The 16,924-nt window shown below is 33.1% G+C and overlaps 1 long non-coding RNA gene across 5 annotated transcripts in view; it reads left to right on the forward strand.

Annotated features, from left to right (window-relative positions):
• Positions 1–3,213: 3,213 nt before the first annotated feature.
• The window catches only part of LOC140496351 (uncharacterized), a 207,244-nt gene continuing 193,533 nt past the window's right edge, over positions 3,214–16,924 (forward strand). The window contains exons 1-5 of one of the 5 annotated variants that reach the window (XR_011964243.1): positions 3,214–3,454; positions 11,243–11,343; positions 11,888–12,015; positions 12,576–12,625; positions 14,482–14,524. This is a non-coding gene — a long non-coding RNA (uncharacterized lncRNA). The remainder of the gene's footprint in view (positions 3,455–11,242; positions 11,344–11,887; positions 12,016–12,575; positions 12,626–14,481; positions 14,525–16,924) is intronic. The other 4 variants (XR_011964244.1, XR_011964246.1, XR_011964242.1 and 1 more) reach the window with 4 other exon arrangements.

The following is a 16,924-nucleotide window of genomic DNA, read 5'->3' on the forward strand; positions in this document are numbered from 1 at the left end:
AATTATCTAAAACCACACGTCATCCTTTCAATGGAAACAGTAGGAACGTACTACAATTGGCTTCAGCATGTCTTTGTTAAGGGGAACAAAATTGCTGGAGTTTTTACTGTTTGCACGGCGGCTGAAAGTGTACATGCGTAGTATCTGCTGATAGGTTGGATTGTGATGGTTCTCATGACCAAATAGCCCAGTTTGTTCTCATGTTTGATTGAAATAATGCAAGGCTACTGGGCCTGTGGAGTCATTCCCCAACAAACAATAATCTCCTTCATAAGTAGTGTGAAGAAAATTGACAGAAAAAAAGCATTATTTATCAACAATTCAAAATATAAATATAACACCAGATCAAATTACAGAAATATTTATTTGCAAATTGTACTGTTATATCCATGTTTTCATTAAGAGTTGCATCTATGAATGGTTTATAAAGCTGCATTAATTTTAACAAGAGAAATTCATCCAGTAATAATTTGCAAAGGTGAAAAACTCATTTTTCTCTAAGCTATATTTTAATCAACCAGAGAGTGAAACAGGGGTCCAGAATATGATCGCAGATGACTTCACCCTTTGTATTCACAGCAACATTGGGAGGGGAACCTTGTGTTCATTTTGGCTGTGCAAACCCTCCATTTGTGGTGGCACCATGGTCAAAATAGAATTCTGCTGACGTCTTTGGAACAGTTCTTTAATTCATATCGTGCAAATGCCATAAATAATTACTGGCTTGCCCAGATTTTATTCACATGATGTGGAATTTTCTATAGAGTTAACAGAGATTTAAGTTATATTTTTAAAGAAATGTTCTAAAGATTGTAAACTACAAAATCCCAAAGATGGGCCATTATAAAGTTTAATATGAAGAAAACTGCATGGTGACTGATTTCATTATTTGTATTAAAAATATTCTAAGCCATAACTATCATTTATTTTTAATTTAATACATTTTACTTTGTACCTACTGATAAAAAACATTATTTGATTGAAATATTCCTGCTATCCATTAATGTCTTTATAGCTTTTGCATTTTAATCTACTTTATTTTTGTGTTTTAGGATTTATAGATTTGCCTTAATCCTTTGTCTAATAGCAGAATATAAGTAAGATGCACTGAAAGCTTAGCGCTTCAATTTAAGAGTAGGCTTGCAACATTATGCTACATATTAAACAAGGGAAATATTTTCTAACTAGTATTTATTTTTCCTTTTTCACTCTTCATTTTTGTGTATCCTGTTGAGTTTCTTGAAAATAAAATGTATTTTGAACACCTTTGTTATGAATTTATGTTGTTGGTTTGTGTGAGAAAAAAATATGATTCGAGTTAAATGGATCTTCAAATATACATTAGCATTTGCTAGCATTTATTTTCCTATCTTTAGCAATAAAAACCATAAAGAATAGTTGAGTTTGAAATATATTGAGCTTTTAAAGTGTAAACAAAAAAAGGCATGTAGTTAATTTTAAAATGGTCTTCGTGATGAATGTCGGCACATCAATGAAGCTTCAGATGCAAATATAAGCAGCAATAATTCATGTCACATTCAGTAAAATATGGGCTAAAATGCTAAAATAATAGGAGGGTAAGGAAAAATAACAATCTCTGAAGGGCAGCTGTCTCACGCCCTAGCTTGGAAAAAGGCTGTTCAATAGGATTACTGTCCTCTCTCATAACCTATCAGTCTGCTGATCAGAAATTCATAATGCAGGCCATCTATTTTTCAGCTCCTGCAAGGTTGCATGATTGAATTTAAATGAGCAAATGCCAGAAGTGGGCTTTGACATTCACTCCTCATACTGTCTTTTTCTTTCCCCTGCTTGCCACCATCTCAGAGCATGCAAATAGGAAGCTGCGATGATCACAAAATGGTGGATTTCAGTAGAGCGAGGGGAGAGGAAGAAACAAAAATAATGTAAATGTTTGCTGACATGCTGTCAGCGGAGAAATAGCTTTCCTTGAAACTACTCGTGTTGAAATTAGTAGAATTAAAATTATCTCAGAGCATCTTTGGACTGTCGTCCATTTGAACCAGCCATTTGCAATCTCTCTGTTTGATGCTGTTGATAATTAGCTTACAGAAGTGTATTGTAGCCAAAATTGTCTTGGAGGTATAATGATATATAATGCTGCAAGAAACAGCGAATTTAGATCCCGCTAGTGAATAAATAGATAAATTCTGCAGGAAAGCATAATGTCAGTGGTGTCGCTTATGGGTGTACCTTATTAGTTCTAACAGGCTGGTTAGCATGAGGTCACCTCCACGGCTGCTGCTCGCCACAGCAGGGTCATGCGTCTTCAGGCTAAAACCAGGGGAAAGCAAGCTGAAGATTCTGTCAGATCAGTCCAGCATGCAAATTTTGTCTTTTTTTTCCTTTGTGTATCTGTAAGTGTATATGTGTGTTTGTCTGTACATGTATGTTTTTTTCTCTCATTCTCTACTCTAACCTCCAACTGCCCCCACCCCCACCAGCCAACACAGCAAACCACAGTCCTTACTCACTATCTGCAGCACCATGTGATGCTGTTCTGGGCATAGTAGATAAAAGAAGTACATCAACAGAAAAAGGAAATAAGGGGCATTAGCTTGTCTCTTGCTTTATTTTTTCTACATTGCCCCTTTGATTTGAATGAAACTATGCACTTGCATGCACATTTTGGGCAAATTAAGCCAAGCTTTTCCCTGTTTACATATTTATTTCTTAATATGACTATTTTTGTTTTAAAATTTGGTTTACTCTCAATATGGCTGACTTCTTCAAACAAATGAGCAATTTATCAACTCTTGGATATTTTATTTTGGAATTACATTTTAATCAAAAATAAAATTTAGTTTCCCTTTAAAATAGGAGATTTTTTTAGAGAAAAAAAACTATGGTTGTTTGTTGTAGCTATTGCCACTGTCATAAATGTTTTTGTCAAATTAACTTGGACTGAAGAAAGTGTCCAGACATGTGATTAAACCCTTTCACTTATAGTATGCTCAATCAATCCAAAGTCTACCTCTTTAAATGATATTTTGGTCTGAATTTGTGCCTAGAATATTTATTTATTTATTGGTTATTTTTGTGCTAAGAGAACCCAGTTTTGAATATATACACGTATGTAATTTTTGCTTTCAGTTTTTCTAACCCCAGGCTTGTGTTTGCATTGTGGTTCTAGCCCCAACCACCAACTCCTCAGAGCACCGTCTGGAAAAGTGACTCTTACAAGTTGTGAAAGCCTTCAGGTTTTCCTTTGTAAAGCGTTTAACTGTGACCCACCCCTCCTCTCTTCCCTCCCCCTATCCAAGGCTTCATGATGTCTTGCCTGCTGGCTTAACATGTAGTTGTCTTTTTATTTTTTATATACCAGTCACAACTCAGGGAGAGGAGGGGAAAGCAAAACCTTGAAGGATGGAGCTCAAAATTCAAAGCAGCCACAGGGAATTCCAAGGCAAGAGCACAAGGCAAACAAGCTGAGGTAAGGCAGTTCTATCCCTTACCTCGTTTTATTTATGTCTTCAGAGTGCGAGACTTTAAAAAAACTTGTACTTCACTGCCAAAGCAGATGAGCATGGAAATCATGTGAATATGCAAAGTAGGCACAGAGGCTGCGTTTGTGACACGTGTATGTGTGTATCCATCTCCCCTCCTCCTTGCCTCAGCGTCTGATCCTCAACAGATTGCTGTTGTTTCTTCTGATCACAAACCCTGTGTGCAGAGGGGGGCTTGAAGCTCAGAATCATGACATGATTGCACTGTTTTTTAATGTGCGCTTTTCTAGCTCATTTGCATGTCAAAGCCACGGAGGTGTGAGGGCAGAGATTAGTATGGATATGACATAATGATGTAATGAATTGAATGTGATCGCTTATGCAAGTAAGAAGGAGAGGATTTTTGATTTACCGTATAAGGTTGATTAGTGCCAGGGGCTGTCGGAATGTATTCTTTATTAAGGCTGAAATTTTAAGAAAAAAATTGATAGTACTTCTCAGTTTTATTTGTTTTCACTTTACTTCATCATAATTTTTAAACCTGAATCTATTTGCATGGAATTTTATGATTATTAAACATGAAGCTTAGCTTGACAATCAAAATTTATTGCTGAATTTTACAGAAGCTACAACAGTATGCAAATAAAAGAAGGTGAATTAAGTATATAACACATATTTCTACTTGTATTATGGTTGGTATTTTTATTTATTAATAATAGCAAATCTATAGTGTTTCTATTTAACATATCTAAAGCTAAGTTATAACAATATTGCCACGAGTGACTAAAACAGACATGTGTTTGCAATTGAAGTCTGGATTCTATAAAAGGTTTTCCCCGGCTCCCTATATACATATTTGTTGAGAGTTGACAGAATTTAGTTTAAATGTCAAAATTACTGTTACTTTTGTTGAATTGAAAATATTTCCAAATTTTAACTTCTACATGGTTTTACTAATAAAAATAATTTTAAAAGATAAAATATAGCCTGCCAGTGAAAAATATAACAATTCAGACAAAATTTAGAAATGTAGGGAAAATTCCTTGCTTTACACAGATATACCAGATATTTATTAATTTTGAAATGCCATAAATCAAGGAAAATAAAAGTTTTTATGTGTAAAGAATGAAACTGTTTGTTCTCTACTTGGTGTTTTAACTTGTAGAATGTTTGCTTTGCAACACACTGTAAGCTTACAATTGTGACAGAGCTCCCACCGAAACCCTAGTCTGTAGTGCCAATAAGAAAGAAAGGCAGAAAAGAGGATTATTACTATTGATCCACCCAAGGGGATCATTAAACATCAGTATCAATCCACAAATCAGCAGTCTGTGGTAGTTGCTTGGGCAGTCATTGGCAATTTGTCCCTATTAGATGGCCTTGCCCGGAGGTGTCAATGATGAGAGCGTGTCTTTATCAGAACTTCAGATAGTAATTTTTGATTTCTTAGGAATTTCGCTAGCCATATCAGAATGTGAAAACACTTTACTTTAGCCTGCAAAAAGTGATGTCAGATTAATACATACATTGCAGCATGATATTTCATGAACCCCTTCCCCCCCACCCCCCACCGCTCTTCACAACAGCGGTAGTTTTTTTTAAAGTTTGTGGTTTATTATTGGTTAACTATAAAATTCAACAGTGATTCCCCAGCTACCAAAAGCAAACATCACACTGATGTGAGATAAAAAAGTGAAAAACGTGTTACATCAATTGAGGAATATACTAGAGAAAAGGAAATACTCATCTGATTTCATTAGTAATTTACAAATCAATAACTGATATTGATCTTCAGTAATCATAAATCTATGATGGTTATTTCTGAGTACTCCTGTACTTTCAGGTTTTGATCATAAGCAATTTGGATGTCTCAGATGCAATGTAGTAAAATACTTCCCACCATGTATTTTATTCATTTAAACACTTTTATTGTGGTATATTGATTTAATGGTTGTCTCAACATGAACTTGACATAATCCTTATATTCATGTATGTACACTATTAAAAACATAACTAGTTATGTCTTTTCCAGTTGCCATGCAGTGAAGACATTTCCTTTACAATGAATCTATTGTTACCTTAAAGGTGATAGCAGTTGTTCTGTATCATCCCCATCTGTTGTAAACTCCACATGATCATTTGGGGTTTTTCAGTTTATTTACAGATTTAATAGTTGGCTATTAGTAGTAACTCAATTTGAACTATTGAGGTATGGAGCTGCTGTTATACAAAATACAACATTTAAGTATTAGGAAATTTCAGTAAAGTTATTGTTTATCACAGCACAGGTGATCCCGTTCATTGTGTCATCATTGAAAAGGCAGTAAGTTAATTAGGGCCTATTACTGATTAATTAGTTTATTTTAACACAGGTACAGGCTTTAATATTTAGCAAAAGATGTTATGTGATGAACAAGTGTTGCTGGTAGCATAAACTGCATAAATGATAGTTTCTTTTAGTCTATTGTGGACAATTTAGGACAATGGATATTTTAAATTACTTTTCCAAAATATTTTGGTAACAAGGATTTTAGGAAGAATTATTTATAATTAGAAAAGCAGATCAGAAATCTGAATTAACACAATATAACAGCAACTTACAATTTTGCTTGATGTTTGTTTCGGACTGAAAGGTACGAAGCAATGATTTGAGCATAAATAGCAAATTTAAAAGTGTTTTTGTTGTCCTTTTTTTTTAACACCTAAACCAGACACTGACTTGTATTACCACAATATTGTAATTCATCTATGCATTGTTTTAAAATTTATTACTTACGTTTGTGACATTTTCAGCTGACCGAATGGCTTGATAATTTTAGCAGACTCTGTGCATTGCGCACACAGAAAAACAGTATTTTAGACTACCCAGCATAGCTGTGTCGGTGCTATGTTTTGCTAATTTTTTCAATAATTAAAACACGAGATTTTGTTGGTTTTGGTCAGGTTCAAAGATCCTTATATGCTTTCTTAAAGGTTTGTCTTCTCCATGATCTTCAGTGAATATTTTTGAAGTTAATGTGCATATCACAAATTGCTGGTTTGTTTCTGATTTTTATTCTCTATCAACATTTTTGGAAGTTCCACACCTCCTTTATTGTTGATCAATCACAGAGTAGATTCCTTATTAATATAAAATCGGACTGAATTAAAAACATGCCATTGCAGGAAGTTTAACATTATGTCTTGAATAAACAATTCAGTTTAATGACAAAATATATATCTATGAGTATTGATGTAAACAGATGCACAAGAATAGCAGGATGAATAATTTCTAGAACAACAGAGGCAACTTTAATAAACCTGATGCCTCTTCCTTTACAATATGCCACATATTTTATTCACATGTAAACCTATTCTTTTCCCCTTTCAAGAGCTTGGTTCAAAATCTAATCACCTGTAATTATTAACATTTAAACTAACAAATCTTGCAATGTCCTTCAATTGAGCACAGTTGTCAACCAAAACATATTCTTAGATGAATTTTAAATTTTATTCCATAGTTTTGCATGTTTAGTACATGTTCATGCATGCTCTAACAATGAACAATTTATGGAGTGTGTAGTAATTTTCTTTTTAATATGGCTGTATAAAAAAAGCAACTCCTACTTTGCAGTTTTCATACGGATTTTTATAATATTAATTATAAGCTACAAATTACTGACAAGATCAGAAGTCATTCTATAATGCTGTCAAAGTCTTCATTTTTTTGTGTTGATGATGGATGTAACAGAAGAAGTGGCTTCCTGGATCATTAATGTATATCATAGTTTTTGAGTTTTATTAAACTCAGTGCATCTTGCACACTAGTAGTCACTTGTGTTTCCATGGCTATGATTACTATATATTACCATGAAATAACATAGGATAAGCCTTTTCTTGACTACAAAAATGGTACTACGTAAAAAATAACTGAAAGGAAATTAATACTGACTACTAGTCTGGCTCGGTCAACCCCAACTGAATACCTTCCAGATTTTTCTTCCTGAAACCTTTTTGCCTTCCTCAGTTACAGTATAATGACTTAACTCTTTTGACCCTGAGTTTTGTCATTGAACATTAACATATATTTATAAGGTGTTTGTATGCCTTTAGAAATTTGTAGTTAATGATTGTTCCAAAGCTGAACAATACCAGAAATGTTGAAAATGAATGTACACGATCCTGTTTCTTCAGTTGAATCAGTGAACTTGAATTAGGCTCATTATATTTGTACTAAATAATAAATTTCTGTGGACAGTGAAATGCAAAGTCAATTTATTTATCGAACATTTTGCTATGCATTTCCAACATAAATAGTGTTCAACTAAAAGCTACACTCCCATTGATACCATTCTATTCACATTTCGAGTAAGTAAGAAATACAATATAAGGCACTACTAAATTGCATATAATTAATGGATGTCTTTACCATATAATTATAAATAACTACAGTCCATACTTTTGTTTTGTGAGCAAATAATTTTAAATTTTCAAAGACCTGAGTTCATGATTTTAAATGGCTGCTTGTGCAAATTAATGCCTGTAGATGGCATTGCAGTCTATCTTCTCTGCTTTGTCAAATCTGATTTTAAGGCTTCGCGTATCTCACTATTGTGTAAAATGAGAGCTTTTTAGACAAAGGATTTTTTATTGGAATCTAGTGATATATTGGCAATTTTCTTAGTTTTTAAAACCTGGAGAAGGTAGTGGCATATTTTCTCTATTGTAAATGTTCTTTGTTTATAGTTTTAATTCTAAAACAGCAATAAATACAGAAGGATATTGTATTTGACTCATGCTAACAAAGGAGCATTCTGACTATTATCCTTGAAAGATTTTGTAGTTGTATGTTTCAATGCATATGTATGATACATACATTAGACTATTATTTCAAATACAGAGACAGCTTCATAGTGCTTTTGACTTTTTCAGAAATTAACTGTTTCTCCAATACATTTTTATGAGTTTTTTTTTCCCAGGGTCCAGCTAATTGTGTTTTTGTTCAAAATTTGTGCCTTTCTTCTTGCTATTACTGCCTTTTTATTTAATGATTTTTATGCTAATATACACAGGCATTACTTTTAATTCTTTTCAGATTTTTTTTTAAACAGAATCACTCAAATTTAGATTTGCTGAACCCAAAAAAGCAATGCCTTTTTGTTTAATGTTCTATACTATGCATTTTTGTTATTATTACATTTTGTTGTGGACTCCCTGAAGAATCATATTGATATTAGATGTAAATGAAACAAAGAATAGCTCAGGTAATTTGCTAAATTTTGGTAAATGAAGATAGATTTTTTTCCAAAATAATCTCTAATTTTTTTATTGCTATAAAAGGAATGTTGATTACTTATGAATTAAGTAAGCTTTATTTTTATATTGCCTGTCTCCTTGACGACTATTGATGTCAGTTCAATTCTTGACATTTTCTCATTTGGTAAGATTTCAAAATTGCCATCATCCTGCCAACGTGTCATGAAAAAATTGTATGAAAAATCTAATGGGTGTCTGCTCTGATCGCCTTCACCCGTGGCAGGAAAGACAAAACTGATGAAATGTGAAATGTATTCAGAGTGGTTTGAGACAACAGAGTGTCAATAACCCCTTTCGTCTTGTTATGCTCAATGCAGCATACATGCTTGTCGTGACACTTAGGTTTGTAGAATTTAGATTAACATTTTTCACATTCACCTAATGTGTTGATTTATCTCTAAATGAAGGTACTAAAAATATCTGATATATGGCATGAAAATAAAGAATTCTATCATGGTTGAGGTTGCTATTAATTTTATTTTGGTATGTGTATGATTTCAAACAATGTATGTACAGAATGTGTGACTAGATTATGGGATGAGGTCAAAAAAGCATCTACCTTTCCTATTCGTTAAATTAATGTAATTTTTATACAATAGCTTTTTGAGTCTAAATATTTCCATCGTTAAATAAGAAATTCTCGATAAATGGTCAGTTAACGTTTTGCGATTTACACTGGATGTCTTTGGTATGAGTGGGAATTGTCCTATTCAGTTAGCAATAATTTCATCACTTGCTTCTGCATGGCATGCTTTATTCTCAAGTAAAAAGCATGTCCTTGTTATCTATTCCGCAGTGTTTTTTCTACTTCTCTTGCTTACTAAACTTGGCTGCTGCTTTTGTGTTTAATGCCTATCAAATATATTTCTTATTACCTGTGGGAGGTTTTATTATAGTTAGCAGGGGCTTTTTTGTAAACAATCAACCAAATCCTAATAAGTATTTGTGAAAATGCAACCTTAAGCAATGAACATAAAATCATGTTTCCTTTATTTAACTTGCAATAGAGAAGCACCTTACAAAATGGAGGCATTGACATTTGTACCTAAATGGTTATAATGCATCCGTATCATTTGAGAATATTCATATTTTTACTTGTATTAAAGTGTTTGCTATACTAGTCATCTACTGGCAAAAATAAATGAATTTAGCAATTTTAACAAATAAGTACTGTAGTGTCTTTGCAGCATAAAGGTGTTTGGTTTATTATCTATCAACTACAGATTCACTTTAGAATTGATGTTGCATACTAATCTTTGTTCTGAAATACAATACATTTAAAGAGTAATCTTTGCTAAGTTATAATGTATAAAAATTAAAGTGCAAATCACTAGACAAAACATTTCTTTTAAAATCTTTAATGTGTATTGTGCTGTAACGTTGCATATTTATAAAATGGGTGTTTGATACAACATATTAGTCTTCCAGTTTTATATTTTGTTAGATGATTTAATCATTCATCAATTTAGTTTGATTCTTTATTAATGTAATGTGCATTCTAAATAGAAAGTACATTTTAATCGAAGTAAATTTTTACATTTTAATTCATATACTTCAGCTCAGTAACTGATGCTACAAAAAATTTCACTGTGGATGGAATAGATTGCATTGTATTCAACGACTCACATTTGTTTTGTTTGTTCAAATTAGTCTGAAAATTATGAAGTTTGTATATAGCGGTCTCATTCATCCCATTGTTTTTTTCTTGGACCTAGTGAATGGCTTGTAAAGGAAATATGACAGCTGAAAAAGCATTTTTTTCAAAGTGTGAATCAAATTAGAGTATTTTGATGAAGAAATGCCAGCCCTAGGAATCATATAGAAATGAGGGTAAAAAGGACTAGTGCTGAGACCAAAGATGTGTATAGTGCCTTCTAAAATATACCTTCTTCATATTTTCTTTGAACTCAGTCAGGGGTATAATTGGAATCCAGACATCAAAGAATTCCACCACTCAATCTATCTCTTTCATTGTGTATTTCAGTCATTTTTATAATTCTATTTTAATCTTATATTTGTTAGATTCTCCCCTTAATTTTTCTCCAATTCATTTTGTTTAGTAATTGAAATACTGTTTATGACTTATTTTGTTCAACGTGAGCACAGCCGGTAGAATGTAGGCTGCTATATCGAATGTGTATTGCTTAATGTGTTTGCCTGAAAGCACCCTGCTTTTCTTATGTTGTAAACTGATATATCTTTAAAATAAATGCTGTAATTGGTTAGAGGTTGTTTCAGAAATCTTACCATAGTTGAGTACCGGACAATTTTTCATTCAAATCATGTACCTATATATGGTAGGCACCAATTGTCTATTTGGTTAAAAAGAGAAACTAGCTTTGTAAATGATTAAGAAATATTGAATCATCAGTTTAAATGCATATTATCACCCAAATAATATTGCCTTTATTTTATATATTAAAGTATTACTCTTTCATATGATAATTAACATGTAGCTTCATTTTGTTTGTTTATTATAGGTACCAGCTTCTTCTATGAAAAAAGCCATTTAATTACATTTCACAAAACCAACACCAATAAAATGCAAATGCATTATACCACAAGCCTATAGTTCTGTAAAGTAAGTGTGAATCCAAGCAGTAGTGACACTAGTGGTCAATGTTACTATATGTCCTTTTATATGAAGAAATATTTTAATGTGATGCAATAAATTTTCAGCATTGAAATGACTCCATTTGAATGTGGATTTCCAAACAAAGAATTAGATATTATATCTGATATGAAAATATACAGTAACCAGATGTACTTCTCCTAATTCATTAAAGCTAATTTGACAAAACCATTCCATGGATAGATTACATCATACTTGCAATGAGAATAAAATATTTCTGTCACTTAGGGCTATTCTTTTCTTTTGGGAAGGGGAGGGTGCACATATAGTACTAGTTACTTTTATCATTCTTACAGTGAACAGAATTTGAACTTAATATTCCATGAAATAAGGCAACACCATCAAGTCATTGTAATCACTTCAGGTTAATAGAAGAAGTAAAATTGTCTTTCTCGCACAGATTAGAGCAAGACAGCATTATTAAAGTTTTGTGGACAGGCAGTTAAAATATATCCTCTGTGGCTGACGCAAGTCTTTTCTGTTTGGATGACAGCTTTTCAAATCTTAATAGGCTGCTCATTTCTGGTCTGAGAGTTTTCAGCACTTCTTTCGAATGTGGGCTGTAACAGGAGGTAAAAACTGACATAACGAAGTGTCATGTATTGCAGAAACCTTTATTCAGTAAGTGCCCTGTGATAAATTGGTGTCAATAAGCAAACAATTAGAAATAGTTTGTGCCACCCTTAGGGCCATTGTCATGATTTGATTTCAAACCCTTTTCCTACTCTTGTTCGTTTTTATGCAAAATAGCAATAATGTGCAGAAGGAACTAATATACACAAACACACAATTTAGATATATGTATTTTATATATGTACAAATGTATTAGTTGAATAAAACAATCTTATGAATAAGCTGATCACATTTTCTAAAAATGTGACCCTATATTTCATATGTTGCATATTTGCCCTATCATTGGTGTATACTTGCAAGAATTATGGTGAAGACTGACCATATTGTAAAAGATATTTTCATTTCTTTTATATTCACACGCAAACCAATAGGTTTTTTTTGATAAATTTGAGAAACTAGATTATTGTAAATCAATTATCACATGCAGAATTTAAACAAATAAAATGCAAACTAAGGAATACTGAGTTAAATTGTATGCAATGGAATCGTTTTTTTAATGCCTGCATTTTGTTGAGATATTTATCTCCTGTGCCTGTTTTATTATCCAGCTATGTATTACATTGTTAGCAGTTTCATCTCTGATGTGAAGCTATTACAGGTTTGTATATGCTATACTTTTTCTAAGCTTGCAAGCAATATCTTTGCTGAATATCATGTACTCTTGTATTAGTATGGATGTGGGATTGTGTACTGTGCAGGTTATAGGTCAGAGGCTTTAAATACCAAGCAATTTTCTACTCAGAAATGCAGTAAACCACAGCTTAAATGTGTAAAAGTACCAGCATCAGGATGGAATAAATTTCTCTCTGAAAAACATTGGCTGTCACATTTCTGGCTGTTTCCGTTTAATATTAGTGCACAACCAAAAATGGAAAGGATAGCTGTTGGATATAAGCATACATCAAATATGCATGCATTAAGATCACAATGCACAAAACTGCTGTCTTACTCTCAGCGTGCTGAATTATAATGTTCTGTATTTGAACATTTTACAGACCAAATACCACAAAATTAATATTTTAACATAATGGAGACTTATCCTTTAGGTTTTGAGAAGATGCATTTTTTTTTTCATTTTATGTATCGAAGTTACAGGATTAGTACATTCTAATATGAATGAAAAATCCATAAAAACTTCAGATATATCTGAAGAAAAACGAATTTGCTTTTACTGTCAAATCAGGTTGTAAATATTCAGGCAAAGAATAATTCAAAATAAATGTAAAATTCTACCAAGAAAATCAAACTGTAGAAATGACAAAAATATGTGAAAAATAATCTTGTATTGAAATGTAACTTGACCCTTTGGTACATCTTATGAATGATATGAGGCTGTCATGTGAGCAACCAAAAATATGGTTAATTCTGGAAGACTGGGGCTTGCTTATGGTAAGGGGAGGGGGCTTGGTTTCATATTATTACATCTATGATGCTGCATTAGCCTCAGACAGTATCCATAGCAAAATAGCAATCCTTTTGTTATTTACAGCAGCCAATATTTGAAAACGGTGCAGAAAACTTCAGTTTAATAACTGTGATTTTGTTTCATCAAGCAGTCAAATCTCACCCAATTAGAGGAACTTTTTTCCACAGGATATATATTTATGAAAAAGGATATACATGACGATCTTGATGGTAATGAAGTTCTTGGCTCACTTCACAAAATATAAATTTAAAATACTGTTGATGGCTGAATCTTTTGTGAGAAAGTTAAAACTACCACAACAGCCACAGGGTGCATGATGTTTCGTGTGGTTATGATTAATACAATATAGTCAAAGAGTAAAATATGTAATTTTGGTTAGAACTTGCACTTCTAGTAATACAGTTGCAACATTCAACTATTCCATTAAGGAAAATTGACTGAATTGAAAAGTGTTTTGCAGTTCCAGGGCTGATATTTCATTATCGTATCTGTACTATGTTTGTTGCTGCAGATTAAAGTGCCTTTAAAATGTGAGACTTAAATGACCACAATTAAAATGAAGAATTTAAAAATAAACTGGAAGTGGAAATGGAATAAAGTTGGCATATTACTTGCATAGTCCTTTAGCTATTATTTCATTGGTACTGATACACATTTCCACAAAAATATATCAAGGCAACTTAAAATGCTTGCACACACTATCTTGCCTTTCAGTCTGTTTATGATTTCATTCATAATGCATCATTTTAGGATCAGTAAATCATCTCTTTAGCTATAAACAGTTTCAAAAAAGAATAAATCCTGATATTTTCTAATGTTCTTGCAATAATGTCAATCACTAACACATGGAATGATTTATTTAATAGATTGATTATTTCATAGCAGGCCTTTCTGGGGCCCAAAAAGCACTTGAAAGAATAAATTTAATGTGGCCTTGTGCTCCAGGAGCTGAGGAGGTGACAGAAACATGAAATAATTTATATACAGTCTTCTAACTGGTTTATATCTTGCTTTGCGGTCATCCACAGTGCAGCATTCAATTCTTTCAGCAAGTATCCATCGTACTTTAAGGTACAATTTAAATTAGCAAAAATGTAAATTGATGGTTTACCATGCAATGGCTTATCTTAATTTATTTATGAGATGTGTCATGTACATTGCAGAAGAACAAGTGCATACAGAAACCCACATAGGTGCATGAGCAATACTGCGTGTATGCTGTGATTAGAGGCATGATATTTTTTATCCTCCTCCAGAAGTGTTGAGCTGGAGCATGGTGTGTAACATTAAAGATTTAGAGCCTTTTTTATCCAGTGCACAAAAGTATATACGTGTTGCAATACTAAATGAAATTAAAAGGTAGTGCCTTAAAACATAGTGCCTTTTGTTGTATTTTTCATTATCATGACCCCTATATGTTATCAATTGAATATCTATATCATGTATTAATAGTATCTTTTAGTGTTGATGCAGCATGCGTTCAAGCCATTTTGAGACTACCAATACAGCTGTGTTAATAACAAACCCTCAGAATTGTGCGTCATTATAGGCCTCTTGATTCGGCCATGACATGTCATTAACTTGATTTTCCTCTGTATTGAGAAACTATTGGGACAGTCTCTTGTCGGAGAATTGCACATTTGCAATGTGCAGATTTTAATATCTGGGAACTTAATGACCTGGCCTAGTAGCATACGTCAGCGCTAAACCACAAAGTAGCTACATCTGTTTCGGCTTTGTTCAAGATACTGAGGGAGGGGGGAGCATTCCATGGTCAGGGGCCAAACTGCATGTCATATTTCATTACCTTCATTAGCTATTACAGAGGGTCTATTATGAAGAGGATAGCAACCTCTGTTAAAAAACAATTTCAATGTGGAAATCACAAAGTCAAGCCCAAAATTGTTTGGTTAATGAAGAGATTATTTTTTGAAAACTCATGGTTAGTGTAGTAACATTGATTTGGGTGTACAGTTTTAAAACTACGAAGGAAAAAATAGTGTTGCATCCATTGATTTGCATTGATAAAAGAATATTATAGGCCGTTAGATTTACTTTCCATTAGTATAGGTAGTAACACGAATCCTTCTAATTTAAATAATAATTCACTATCCAAATAAGTAACCTTTTGATTTGTAGGGGTAGGACCAAAAAAAAAGTTGCAACAGAATTTGTCATTAATTGTGAGGAATTGCATTGTACACATTATTTCGATTTACATGATAATTCTGAAAAAAAACCCTCATTTTTATCAAGGAGCTTGGGACATAAAAGAAATGAAACAAAAAGCGTTGCACCGATTCACAGGTATTTAATGTTTTCCAGTCAATTGGACATTTGCAAAAATCTGCACACCTGGGTTTACCATGTTGATTACTCACCCAACCCCCTCTGCCACCTCTCACCTCCTCCCAACCCCCAACACTCTTATTTGATTGCTATCCCCTCTCTTTTGATGTATGAAGTTTTTATAACTATCCTGCCAAAATTCATCACAGGCACAATGTTGGACATTTCTCTCGTAATTTATAGCAGTCGTCTGTATGAGGCAGTTGTGGGAAGGCCCATTACTAAGTTGCTTGTTGTTGTGGTTCCAGAAGAAGACAACACATCAATCATGAGCTGTAAGACCCCAAAAGTCCATCAGATTTACAGTGTAATAAAATTACATTCCTATGAAACTACCTGTAACTTATTCTGCAACTTGCTGGGCAAAAATGCATGTTGAATACAATATAAGAATACCTTTATTCCAATGCAGTTGTGATTGGAGAGCTGAATGCATCTTTTAAATCAACTACGAGAGGCATAAGGCTTAATGTTGTGTGCATTTTTATTTAACTGTGGAACTGCTTTTAACAGATACTTTTAGCTATTTGGCATTTGAGGGTTAAACATCTTGACAGGGATTTTCTCCCAAGCATCAAAAATTCCTCTTGTTTTGTAAATGAGATATTTATGATTATCAAAGTACAGGGATGGGTGTCACAGTGGAAAAAAAAGGAAAAAAGTATTTTCGGTATTGATTGCTTTTTTGAGCTTAGGTACCTTAAGGACTGAAAAGGATCCGGGGAATATAATAAGACAGGGGACATCAGCAGCACAAGGGGCATGACCTTTATTTGCAATCATAGCTGAGATTTACAGTTTATTACTGATAGCTTTCATAAAGAGCCATTCAGTTCCGAGGTGAGTGGTTTGTCATCTGGAAATGCAATTAACTTTGTCCTTATCCCAATCCCTGGTCTAGATGTGAACAGCGCTCCAATAACACCACATTTTCCCTAATTTCATTTTATTCTCACGGATCTATCCTTTGAGCATTAGTGGAATTGCATATTATTATCCATCCATAGTGCCTAAAAGGCACTTGTGAATATTTTTAAAATTGATTACATGATTGTTCAGGGTCATTGTGGCACGCACTTTGCCTTTCTGTGACAAAAAAAAGGGTGAATCATGCTTAGAGTA

Source organism: Chiloscyllium punctatum, chromosome 26 (genome assembly GCF_047496795.1).
Source record: "Chiloscyllium punctatum isolate Juve2018m chromosome 26, sChiPun1.3, whole genome shotgun sequence".
Classification (NCBI taxonomy): domain Eukaryota; kingdom Metazoa; phylum Chordata; class Chondrichthyes; order Orectolobiformes; family Hemiscylliidae; genus Chiloscyllium; species Chiloscyllium punctatum.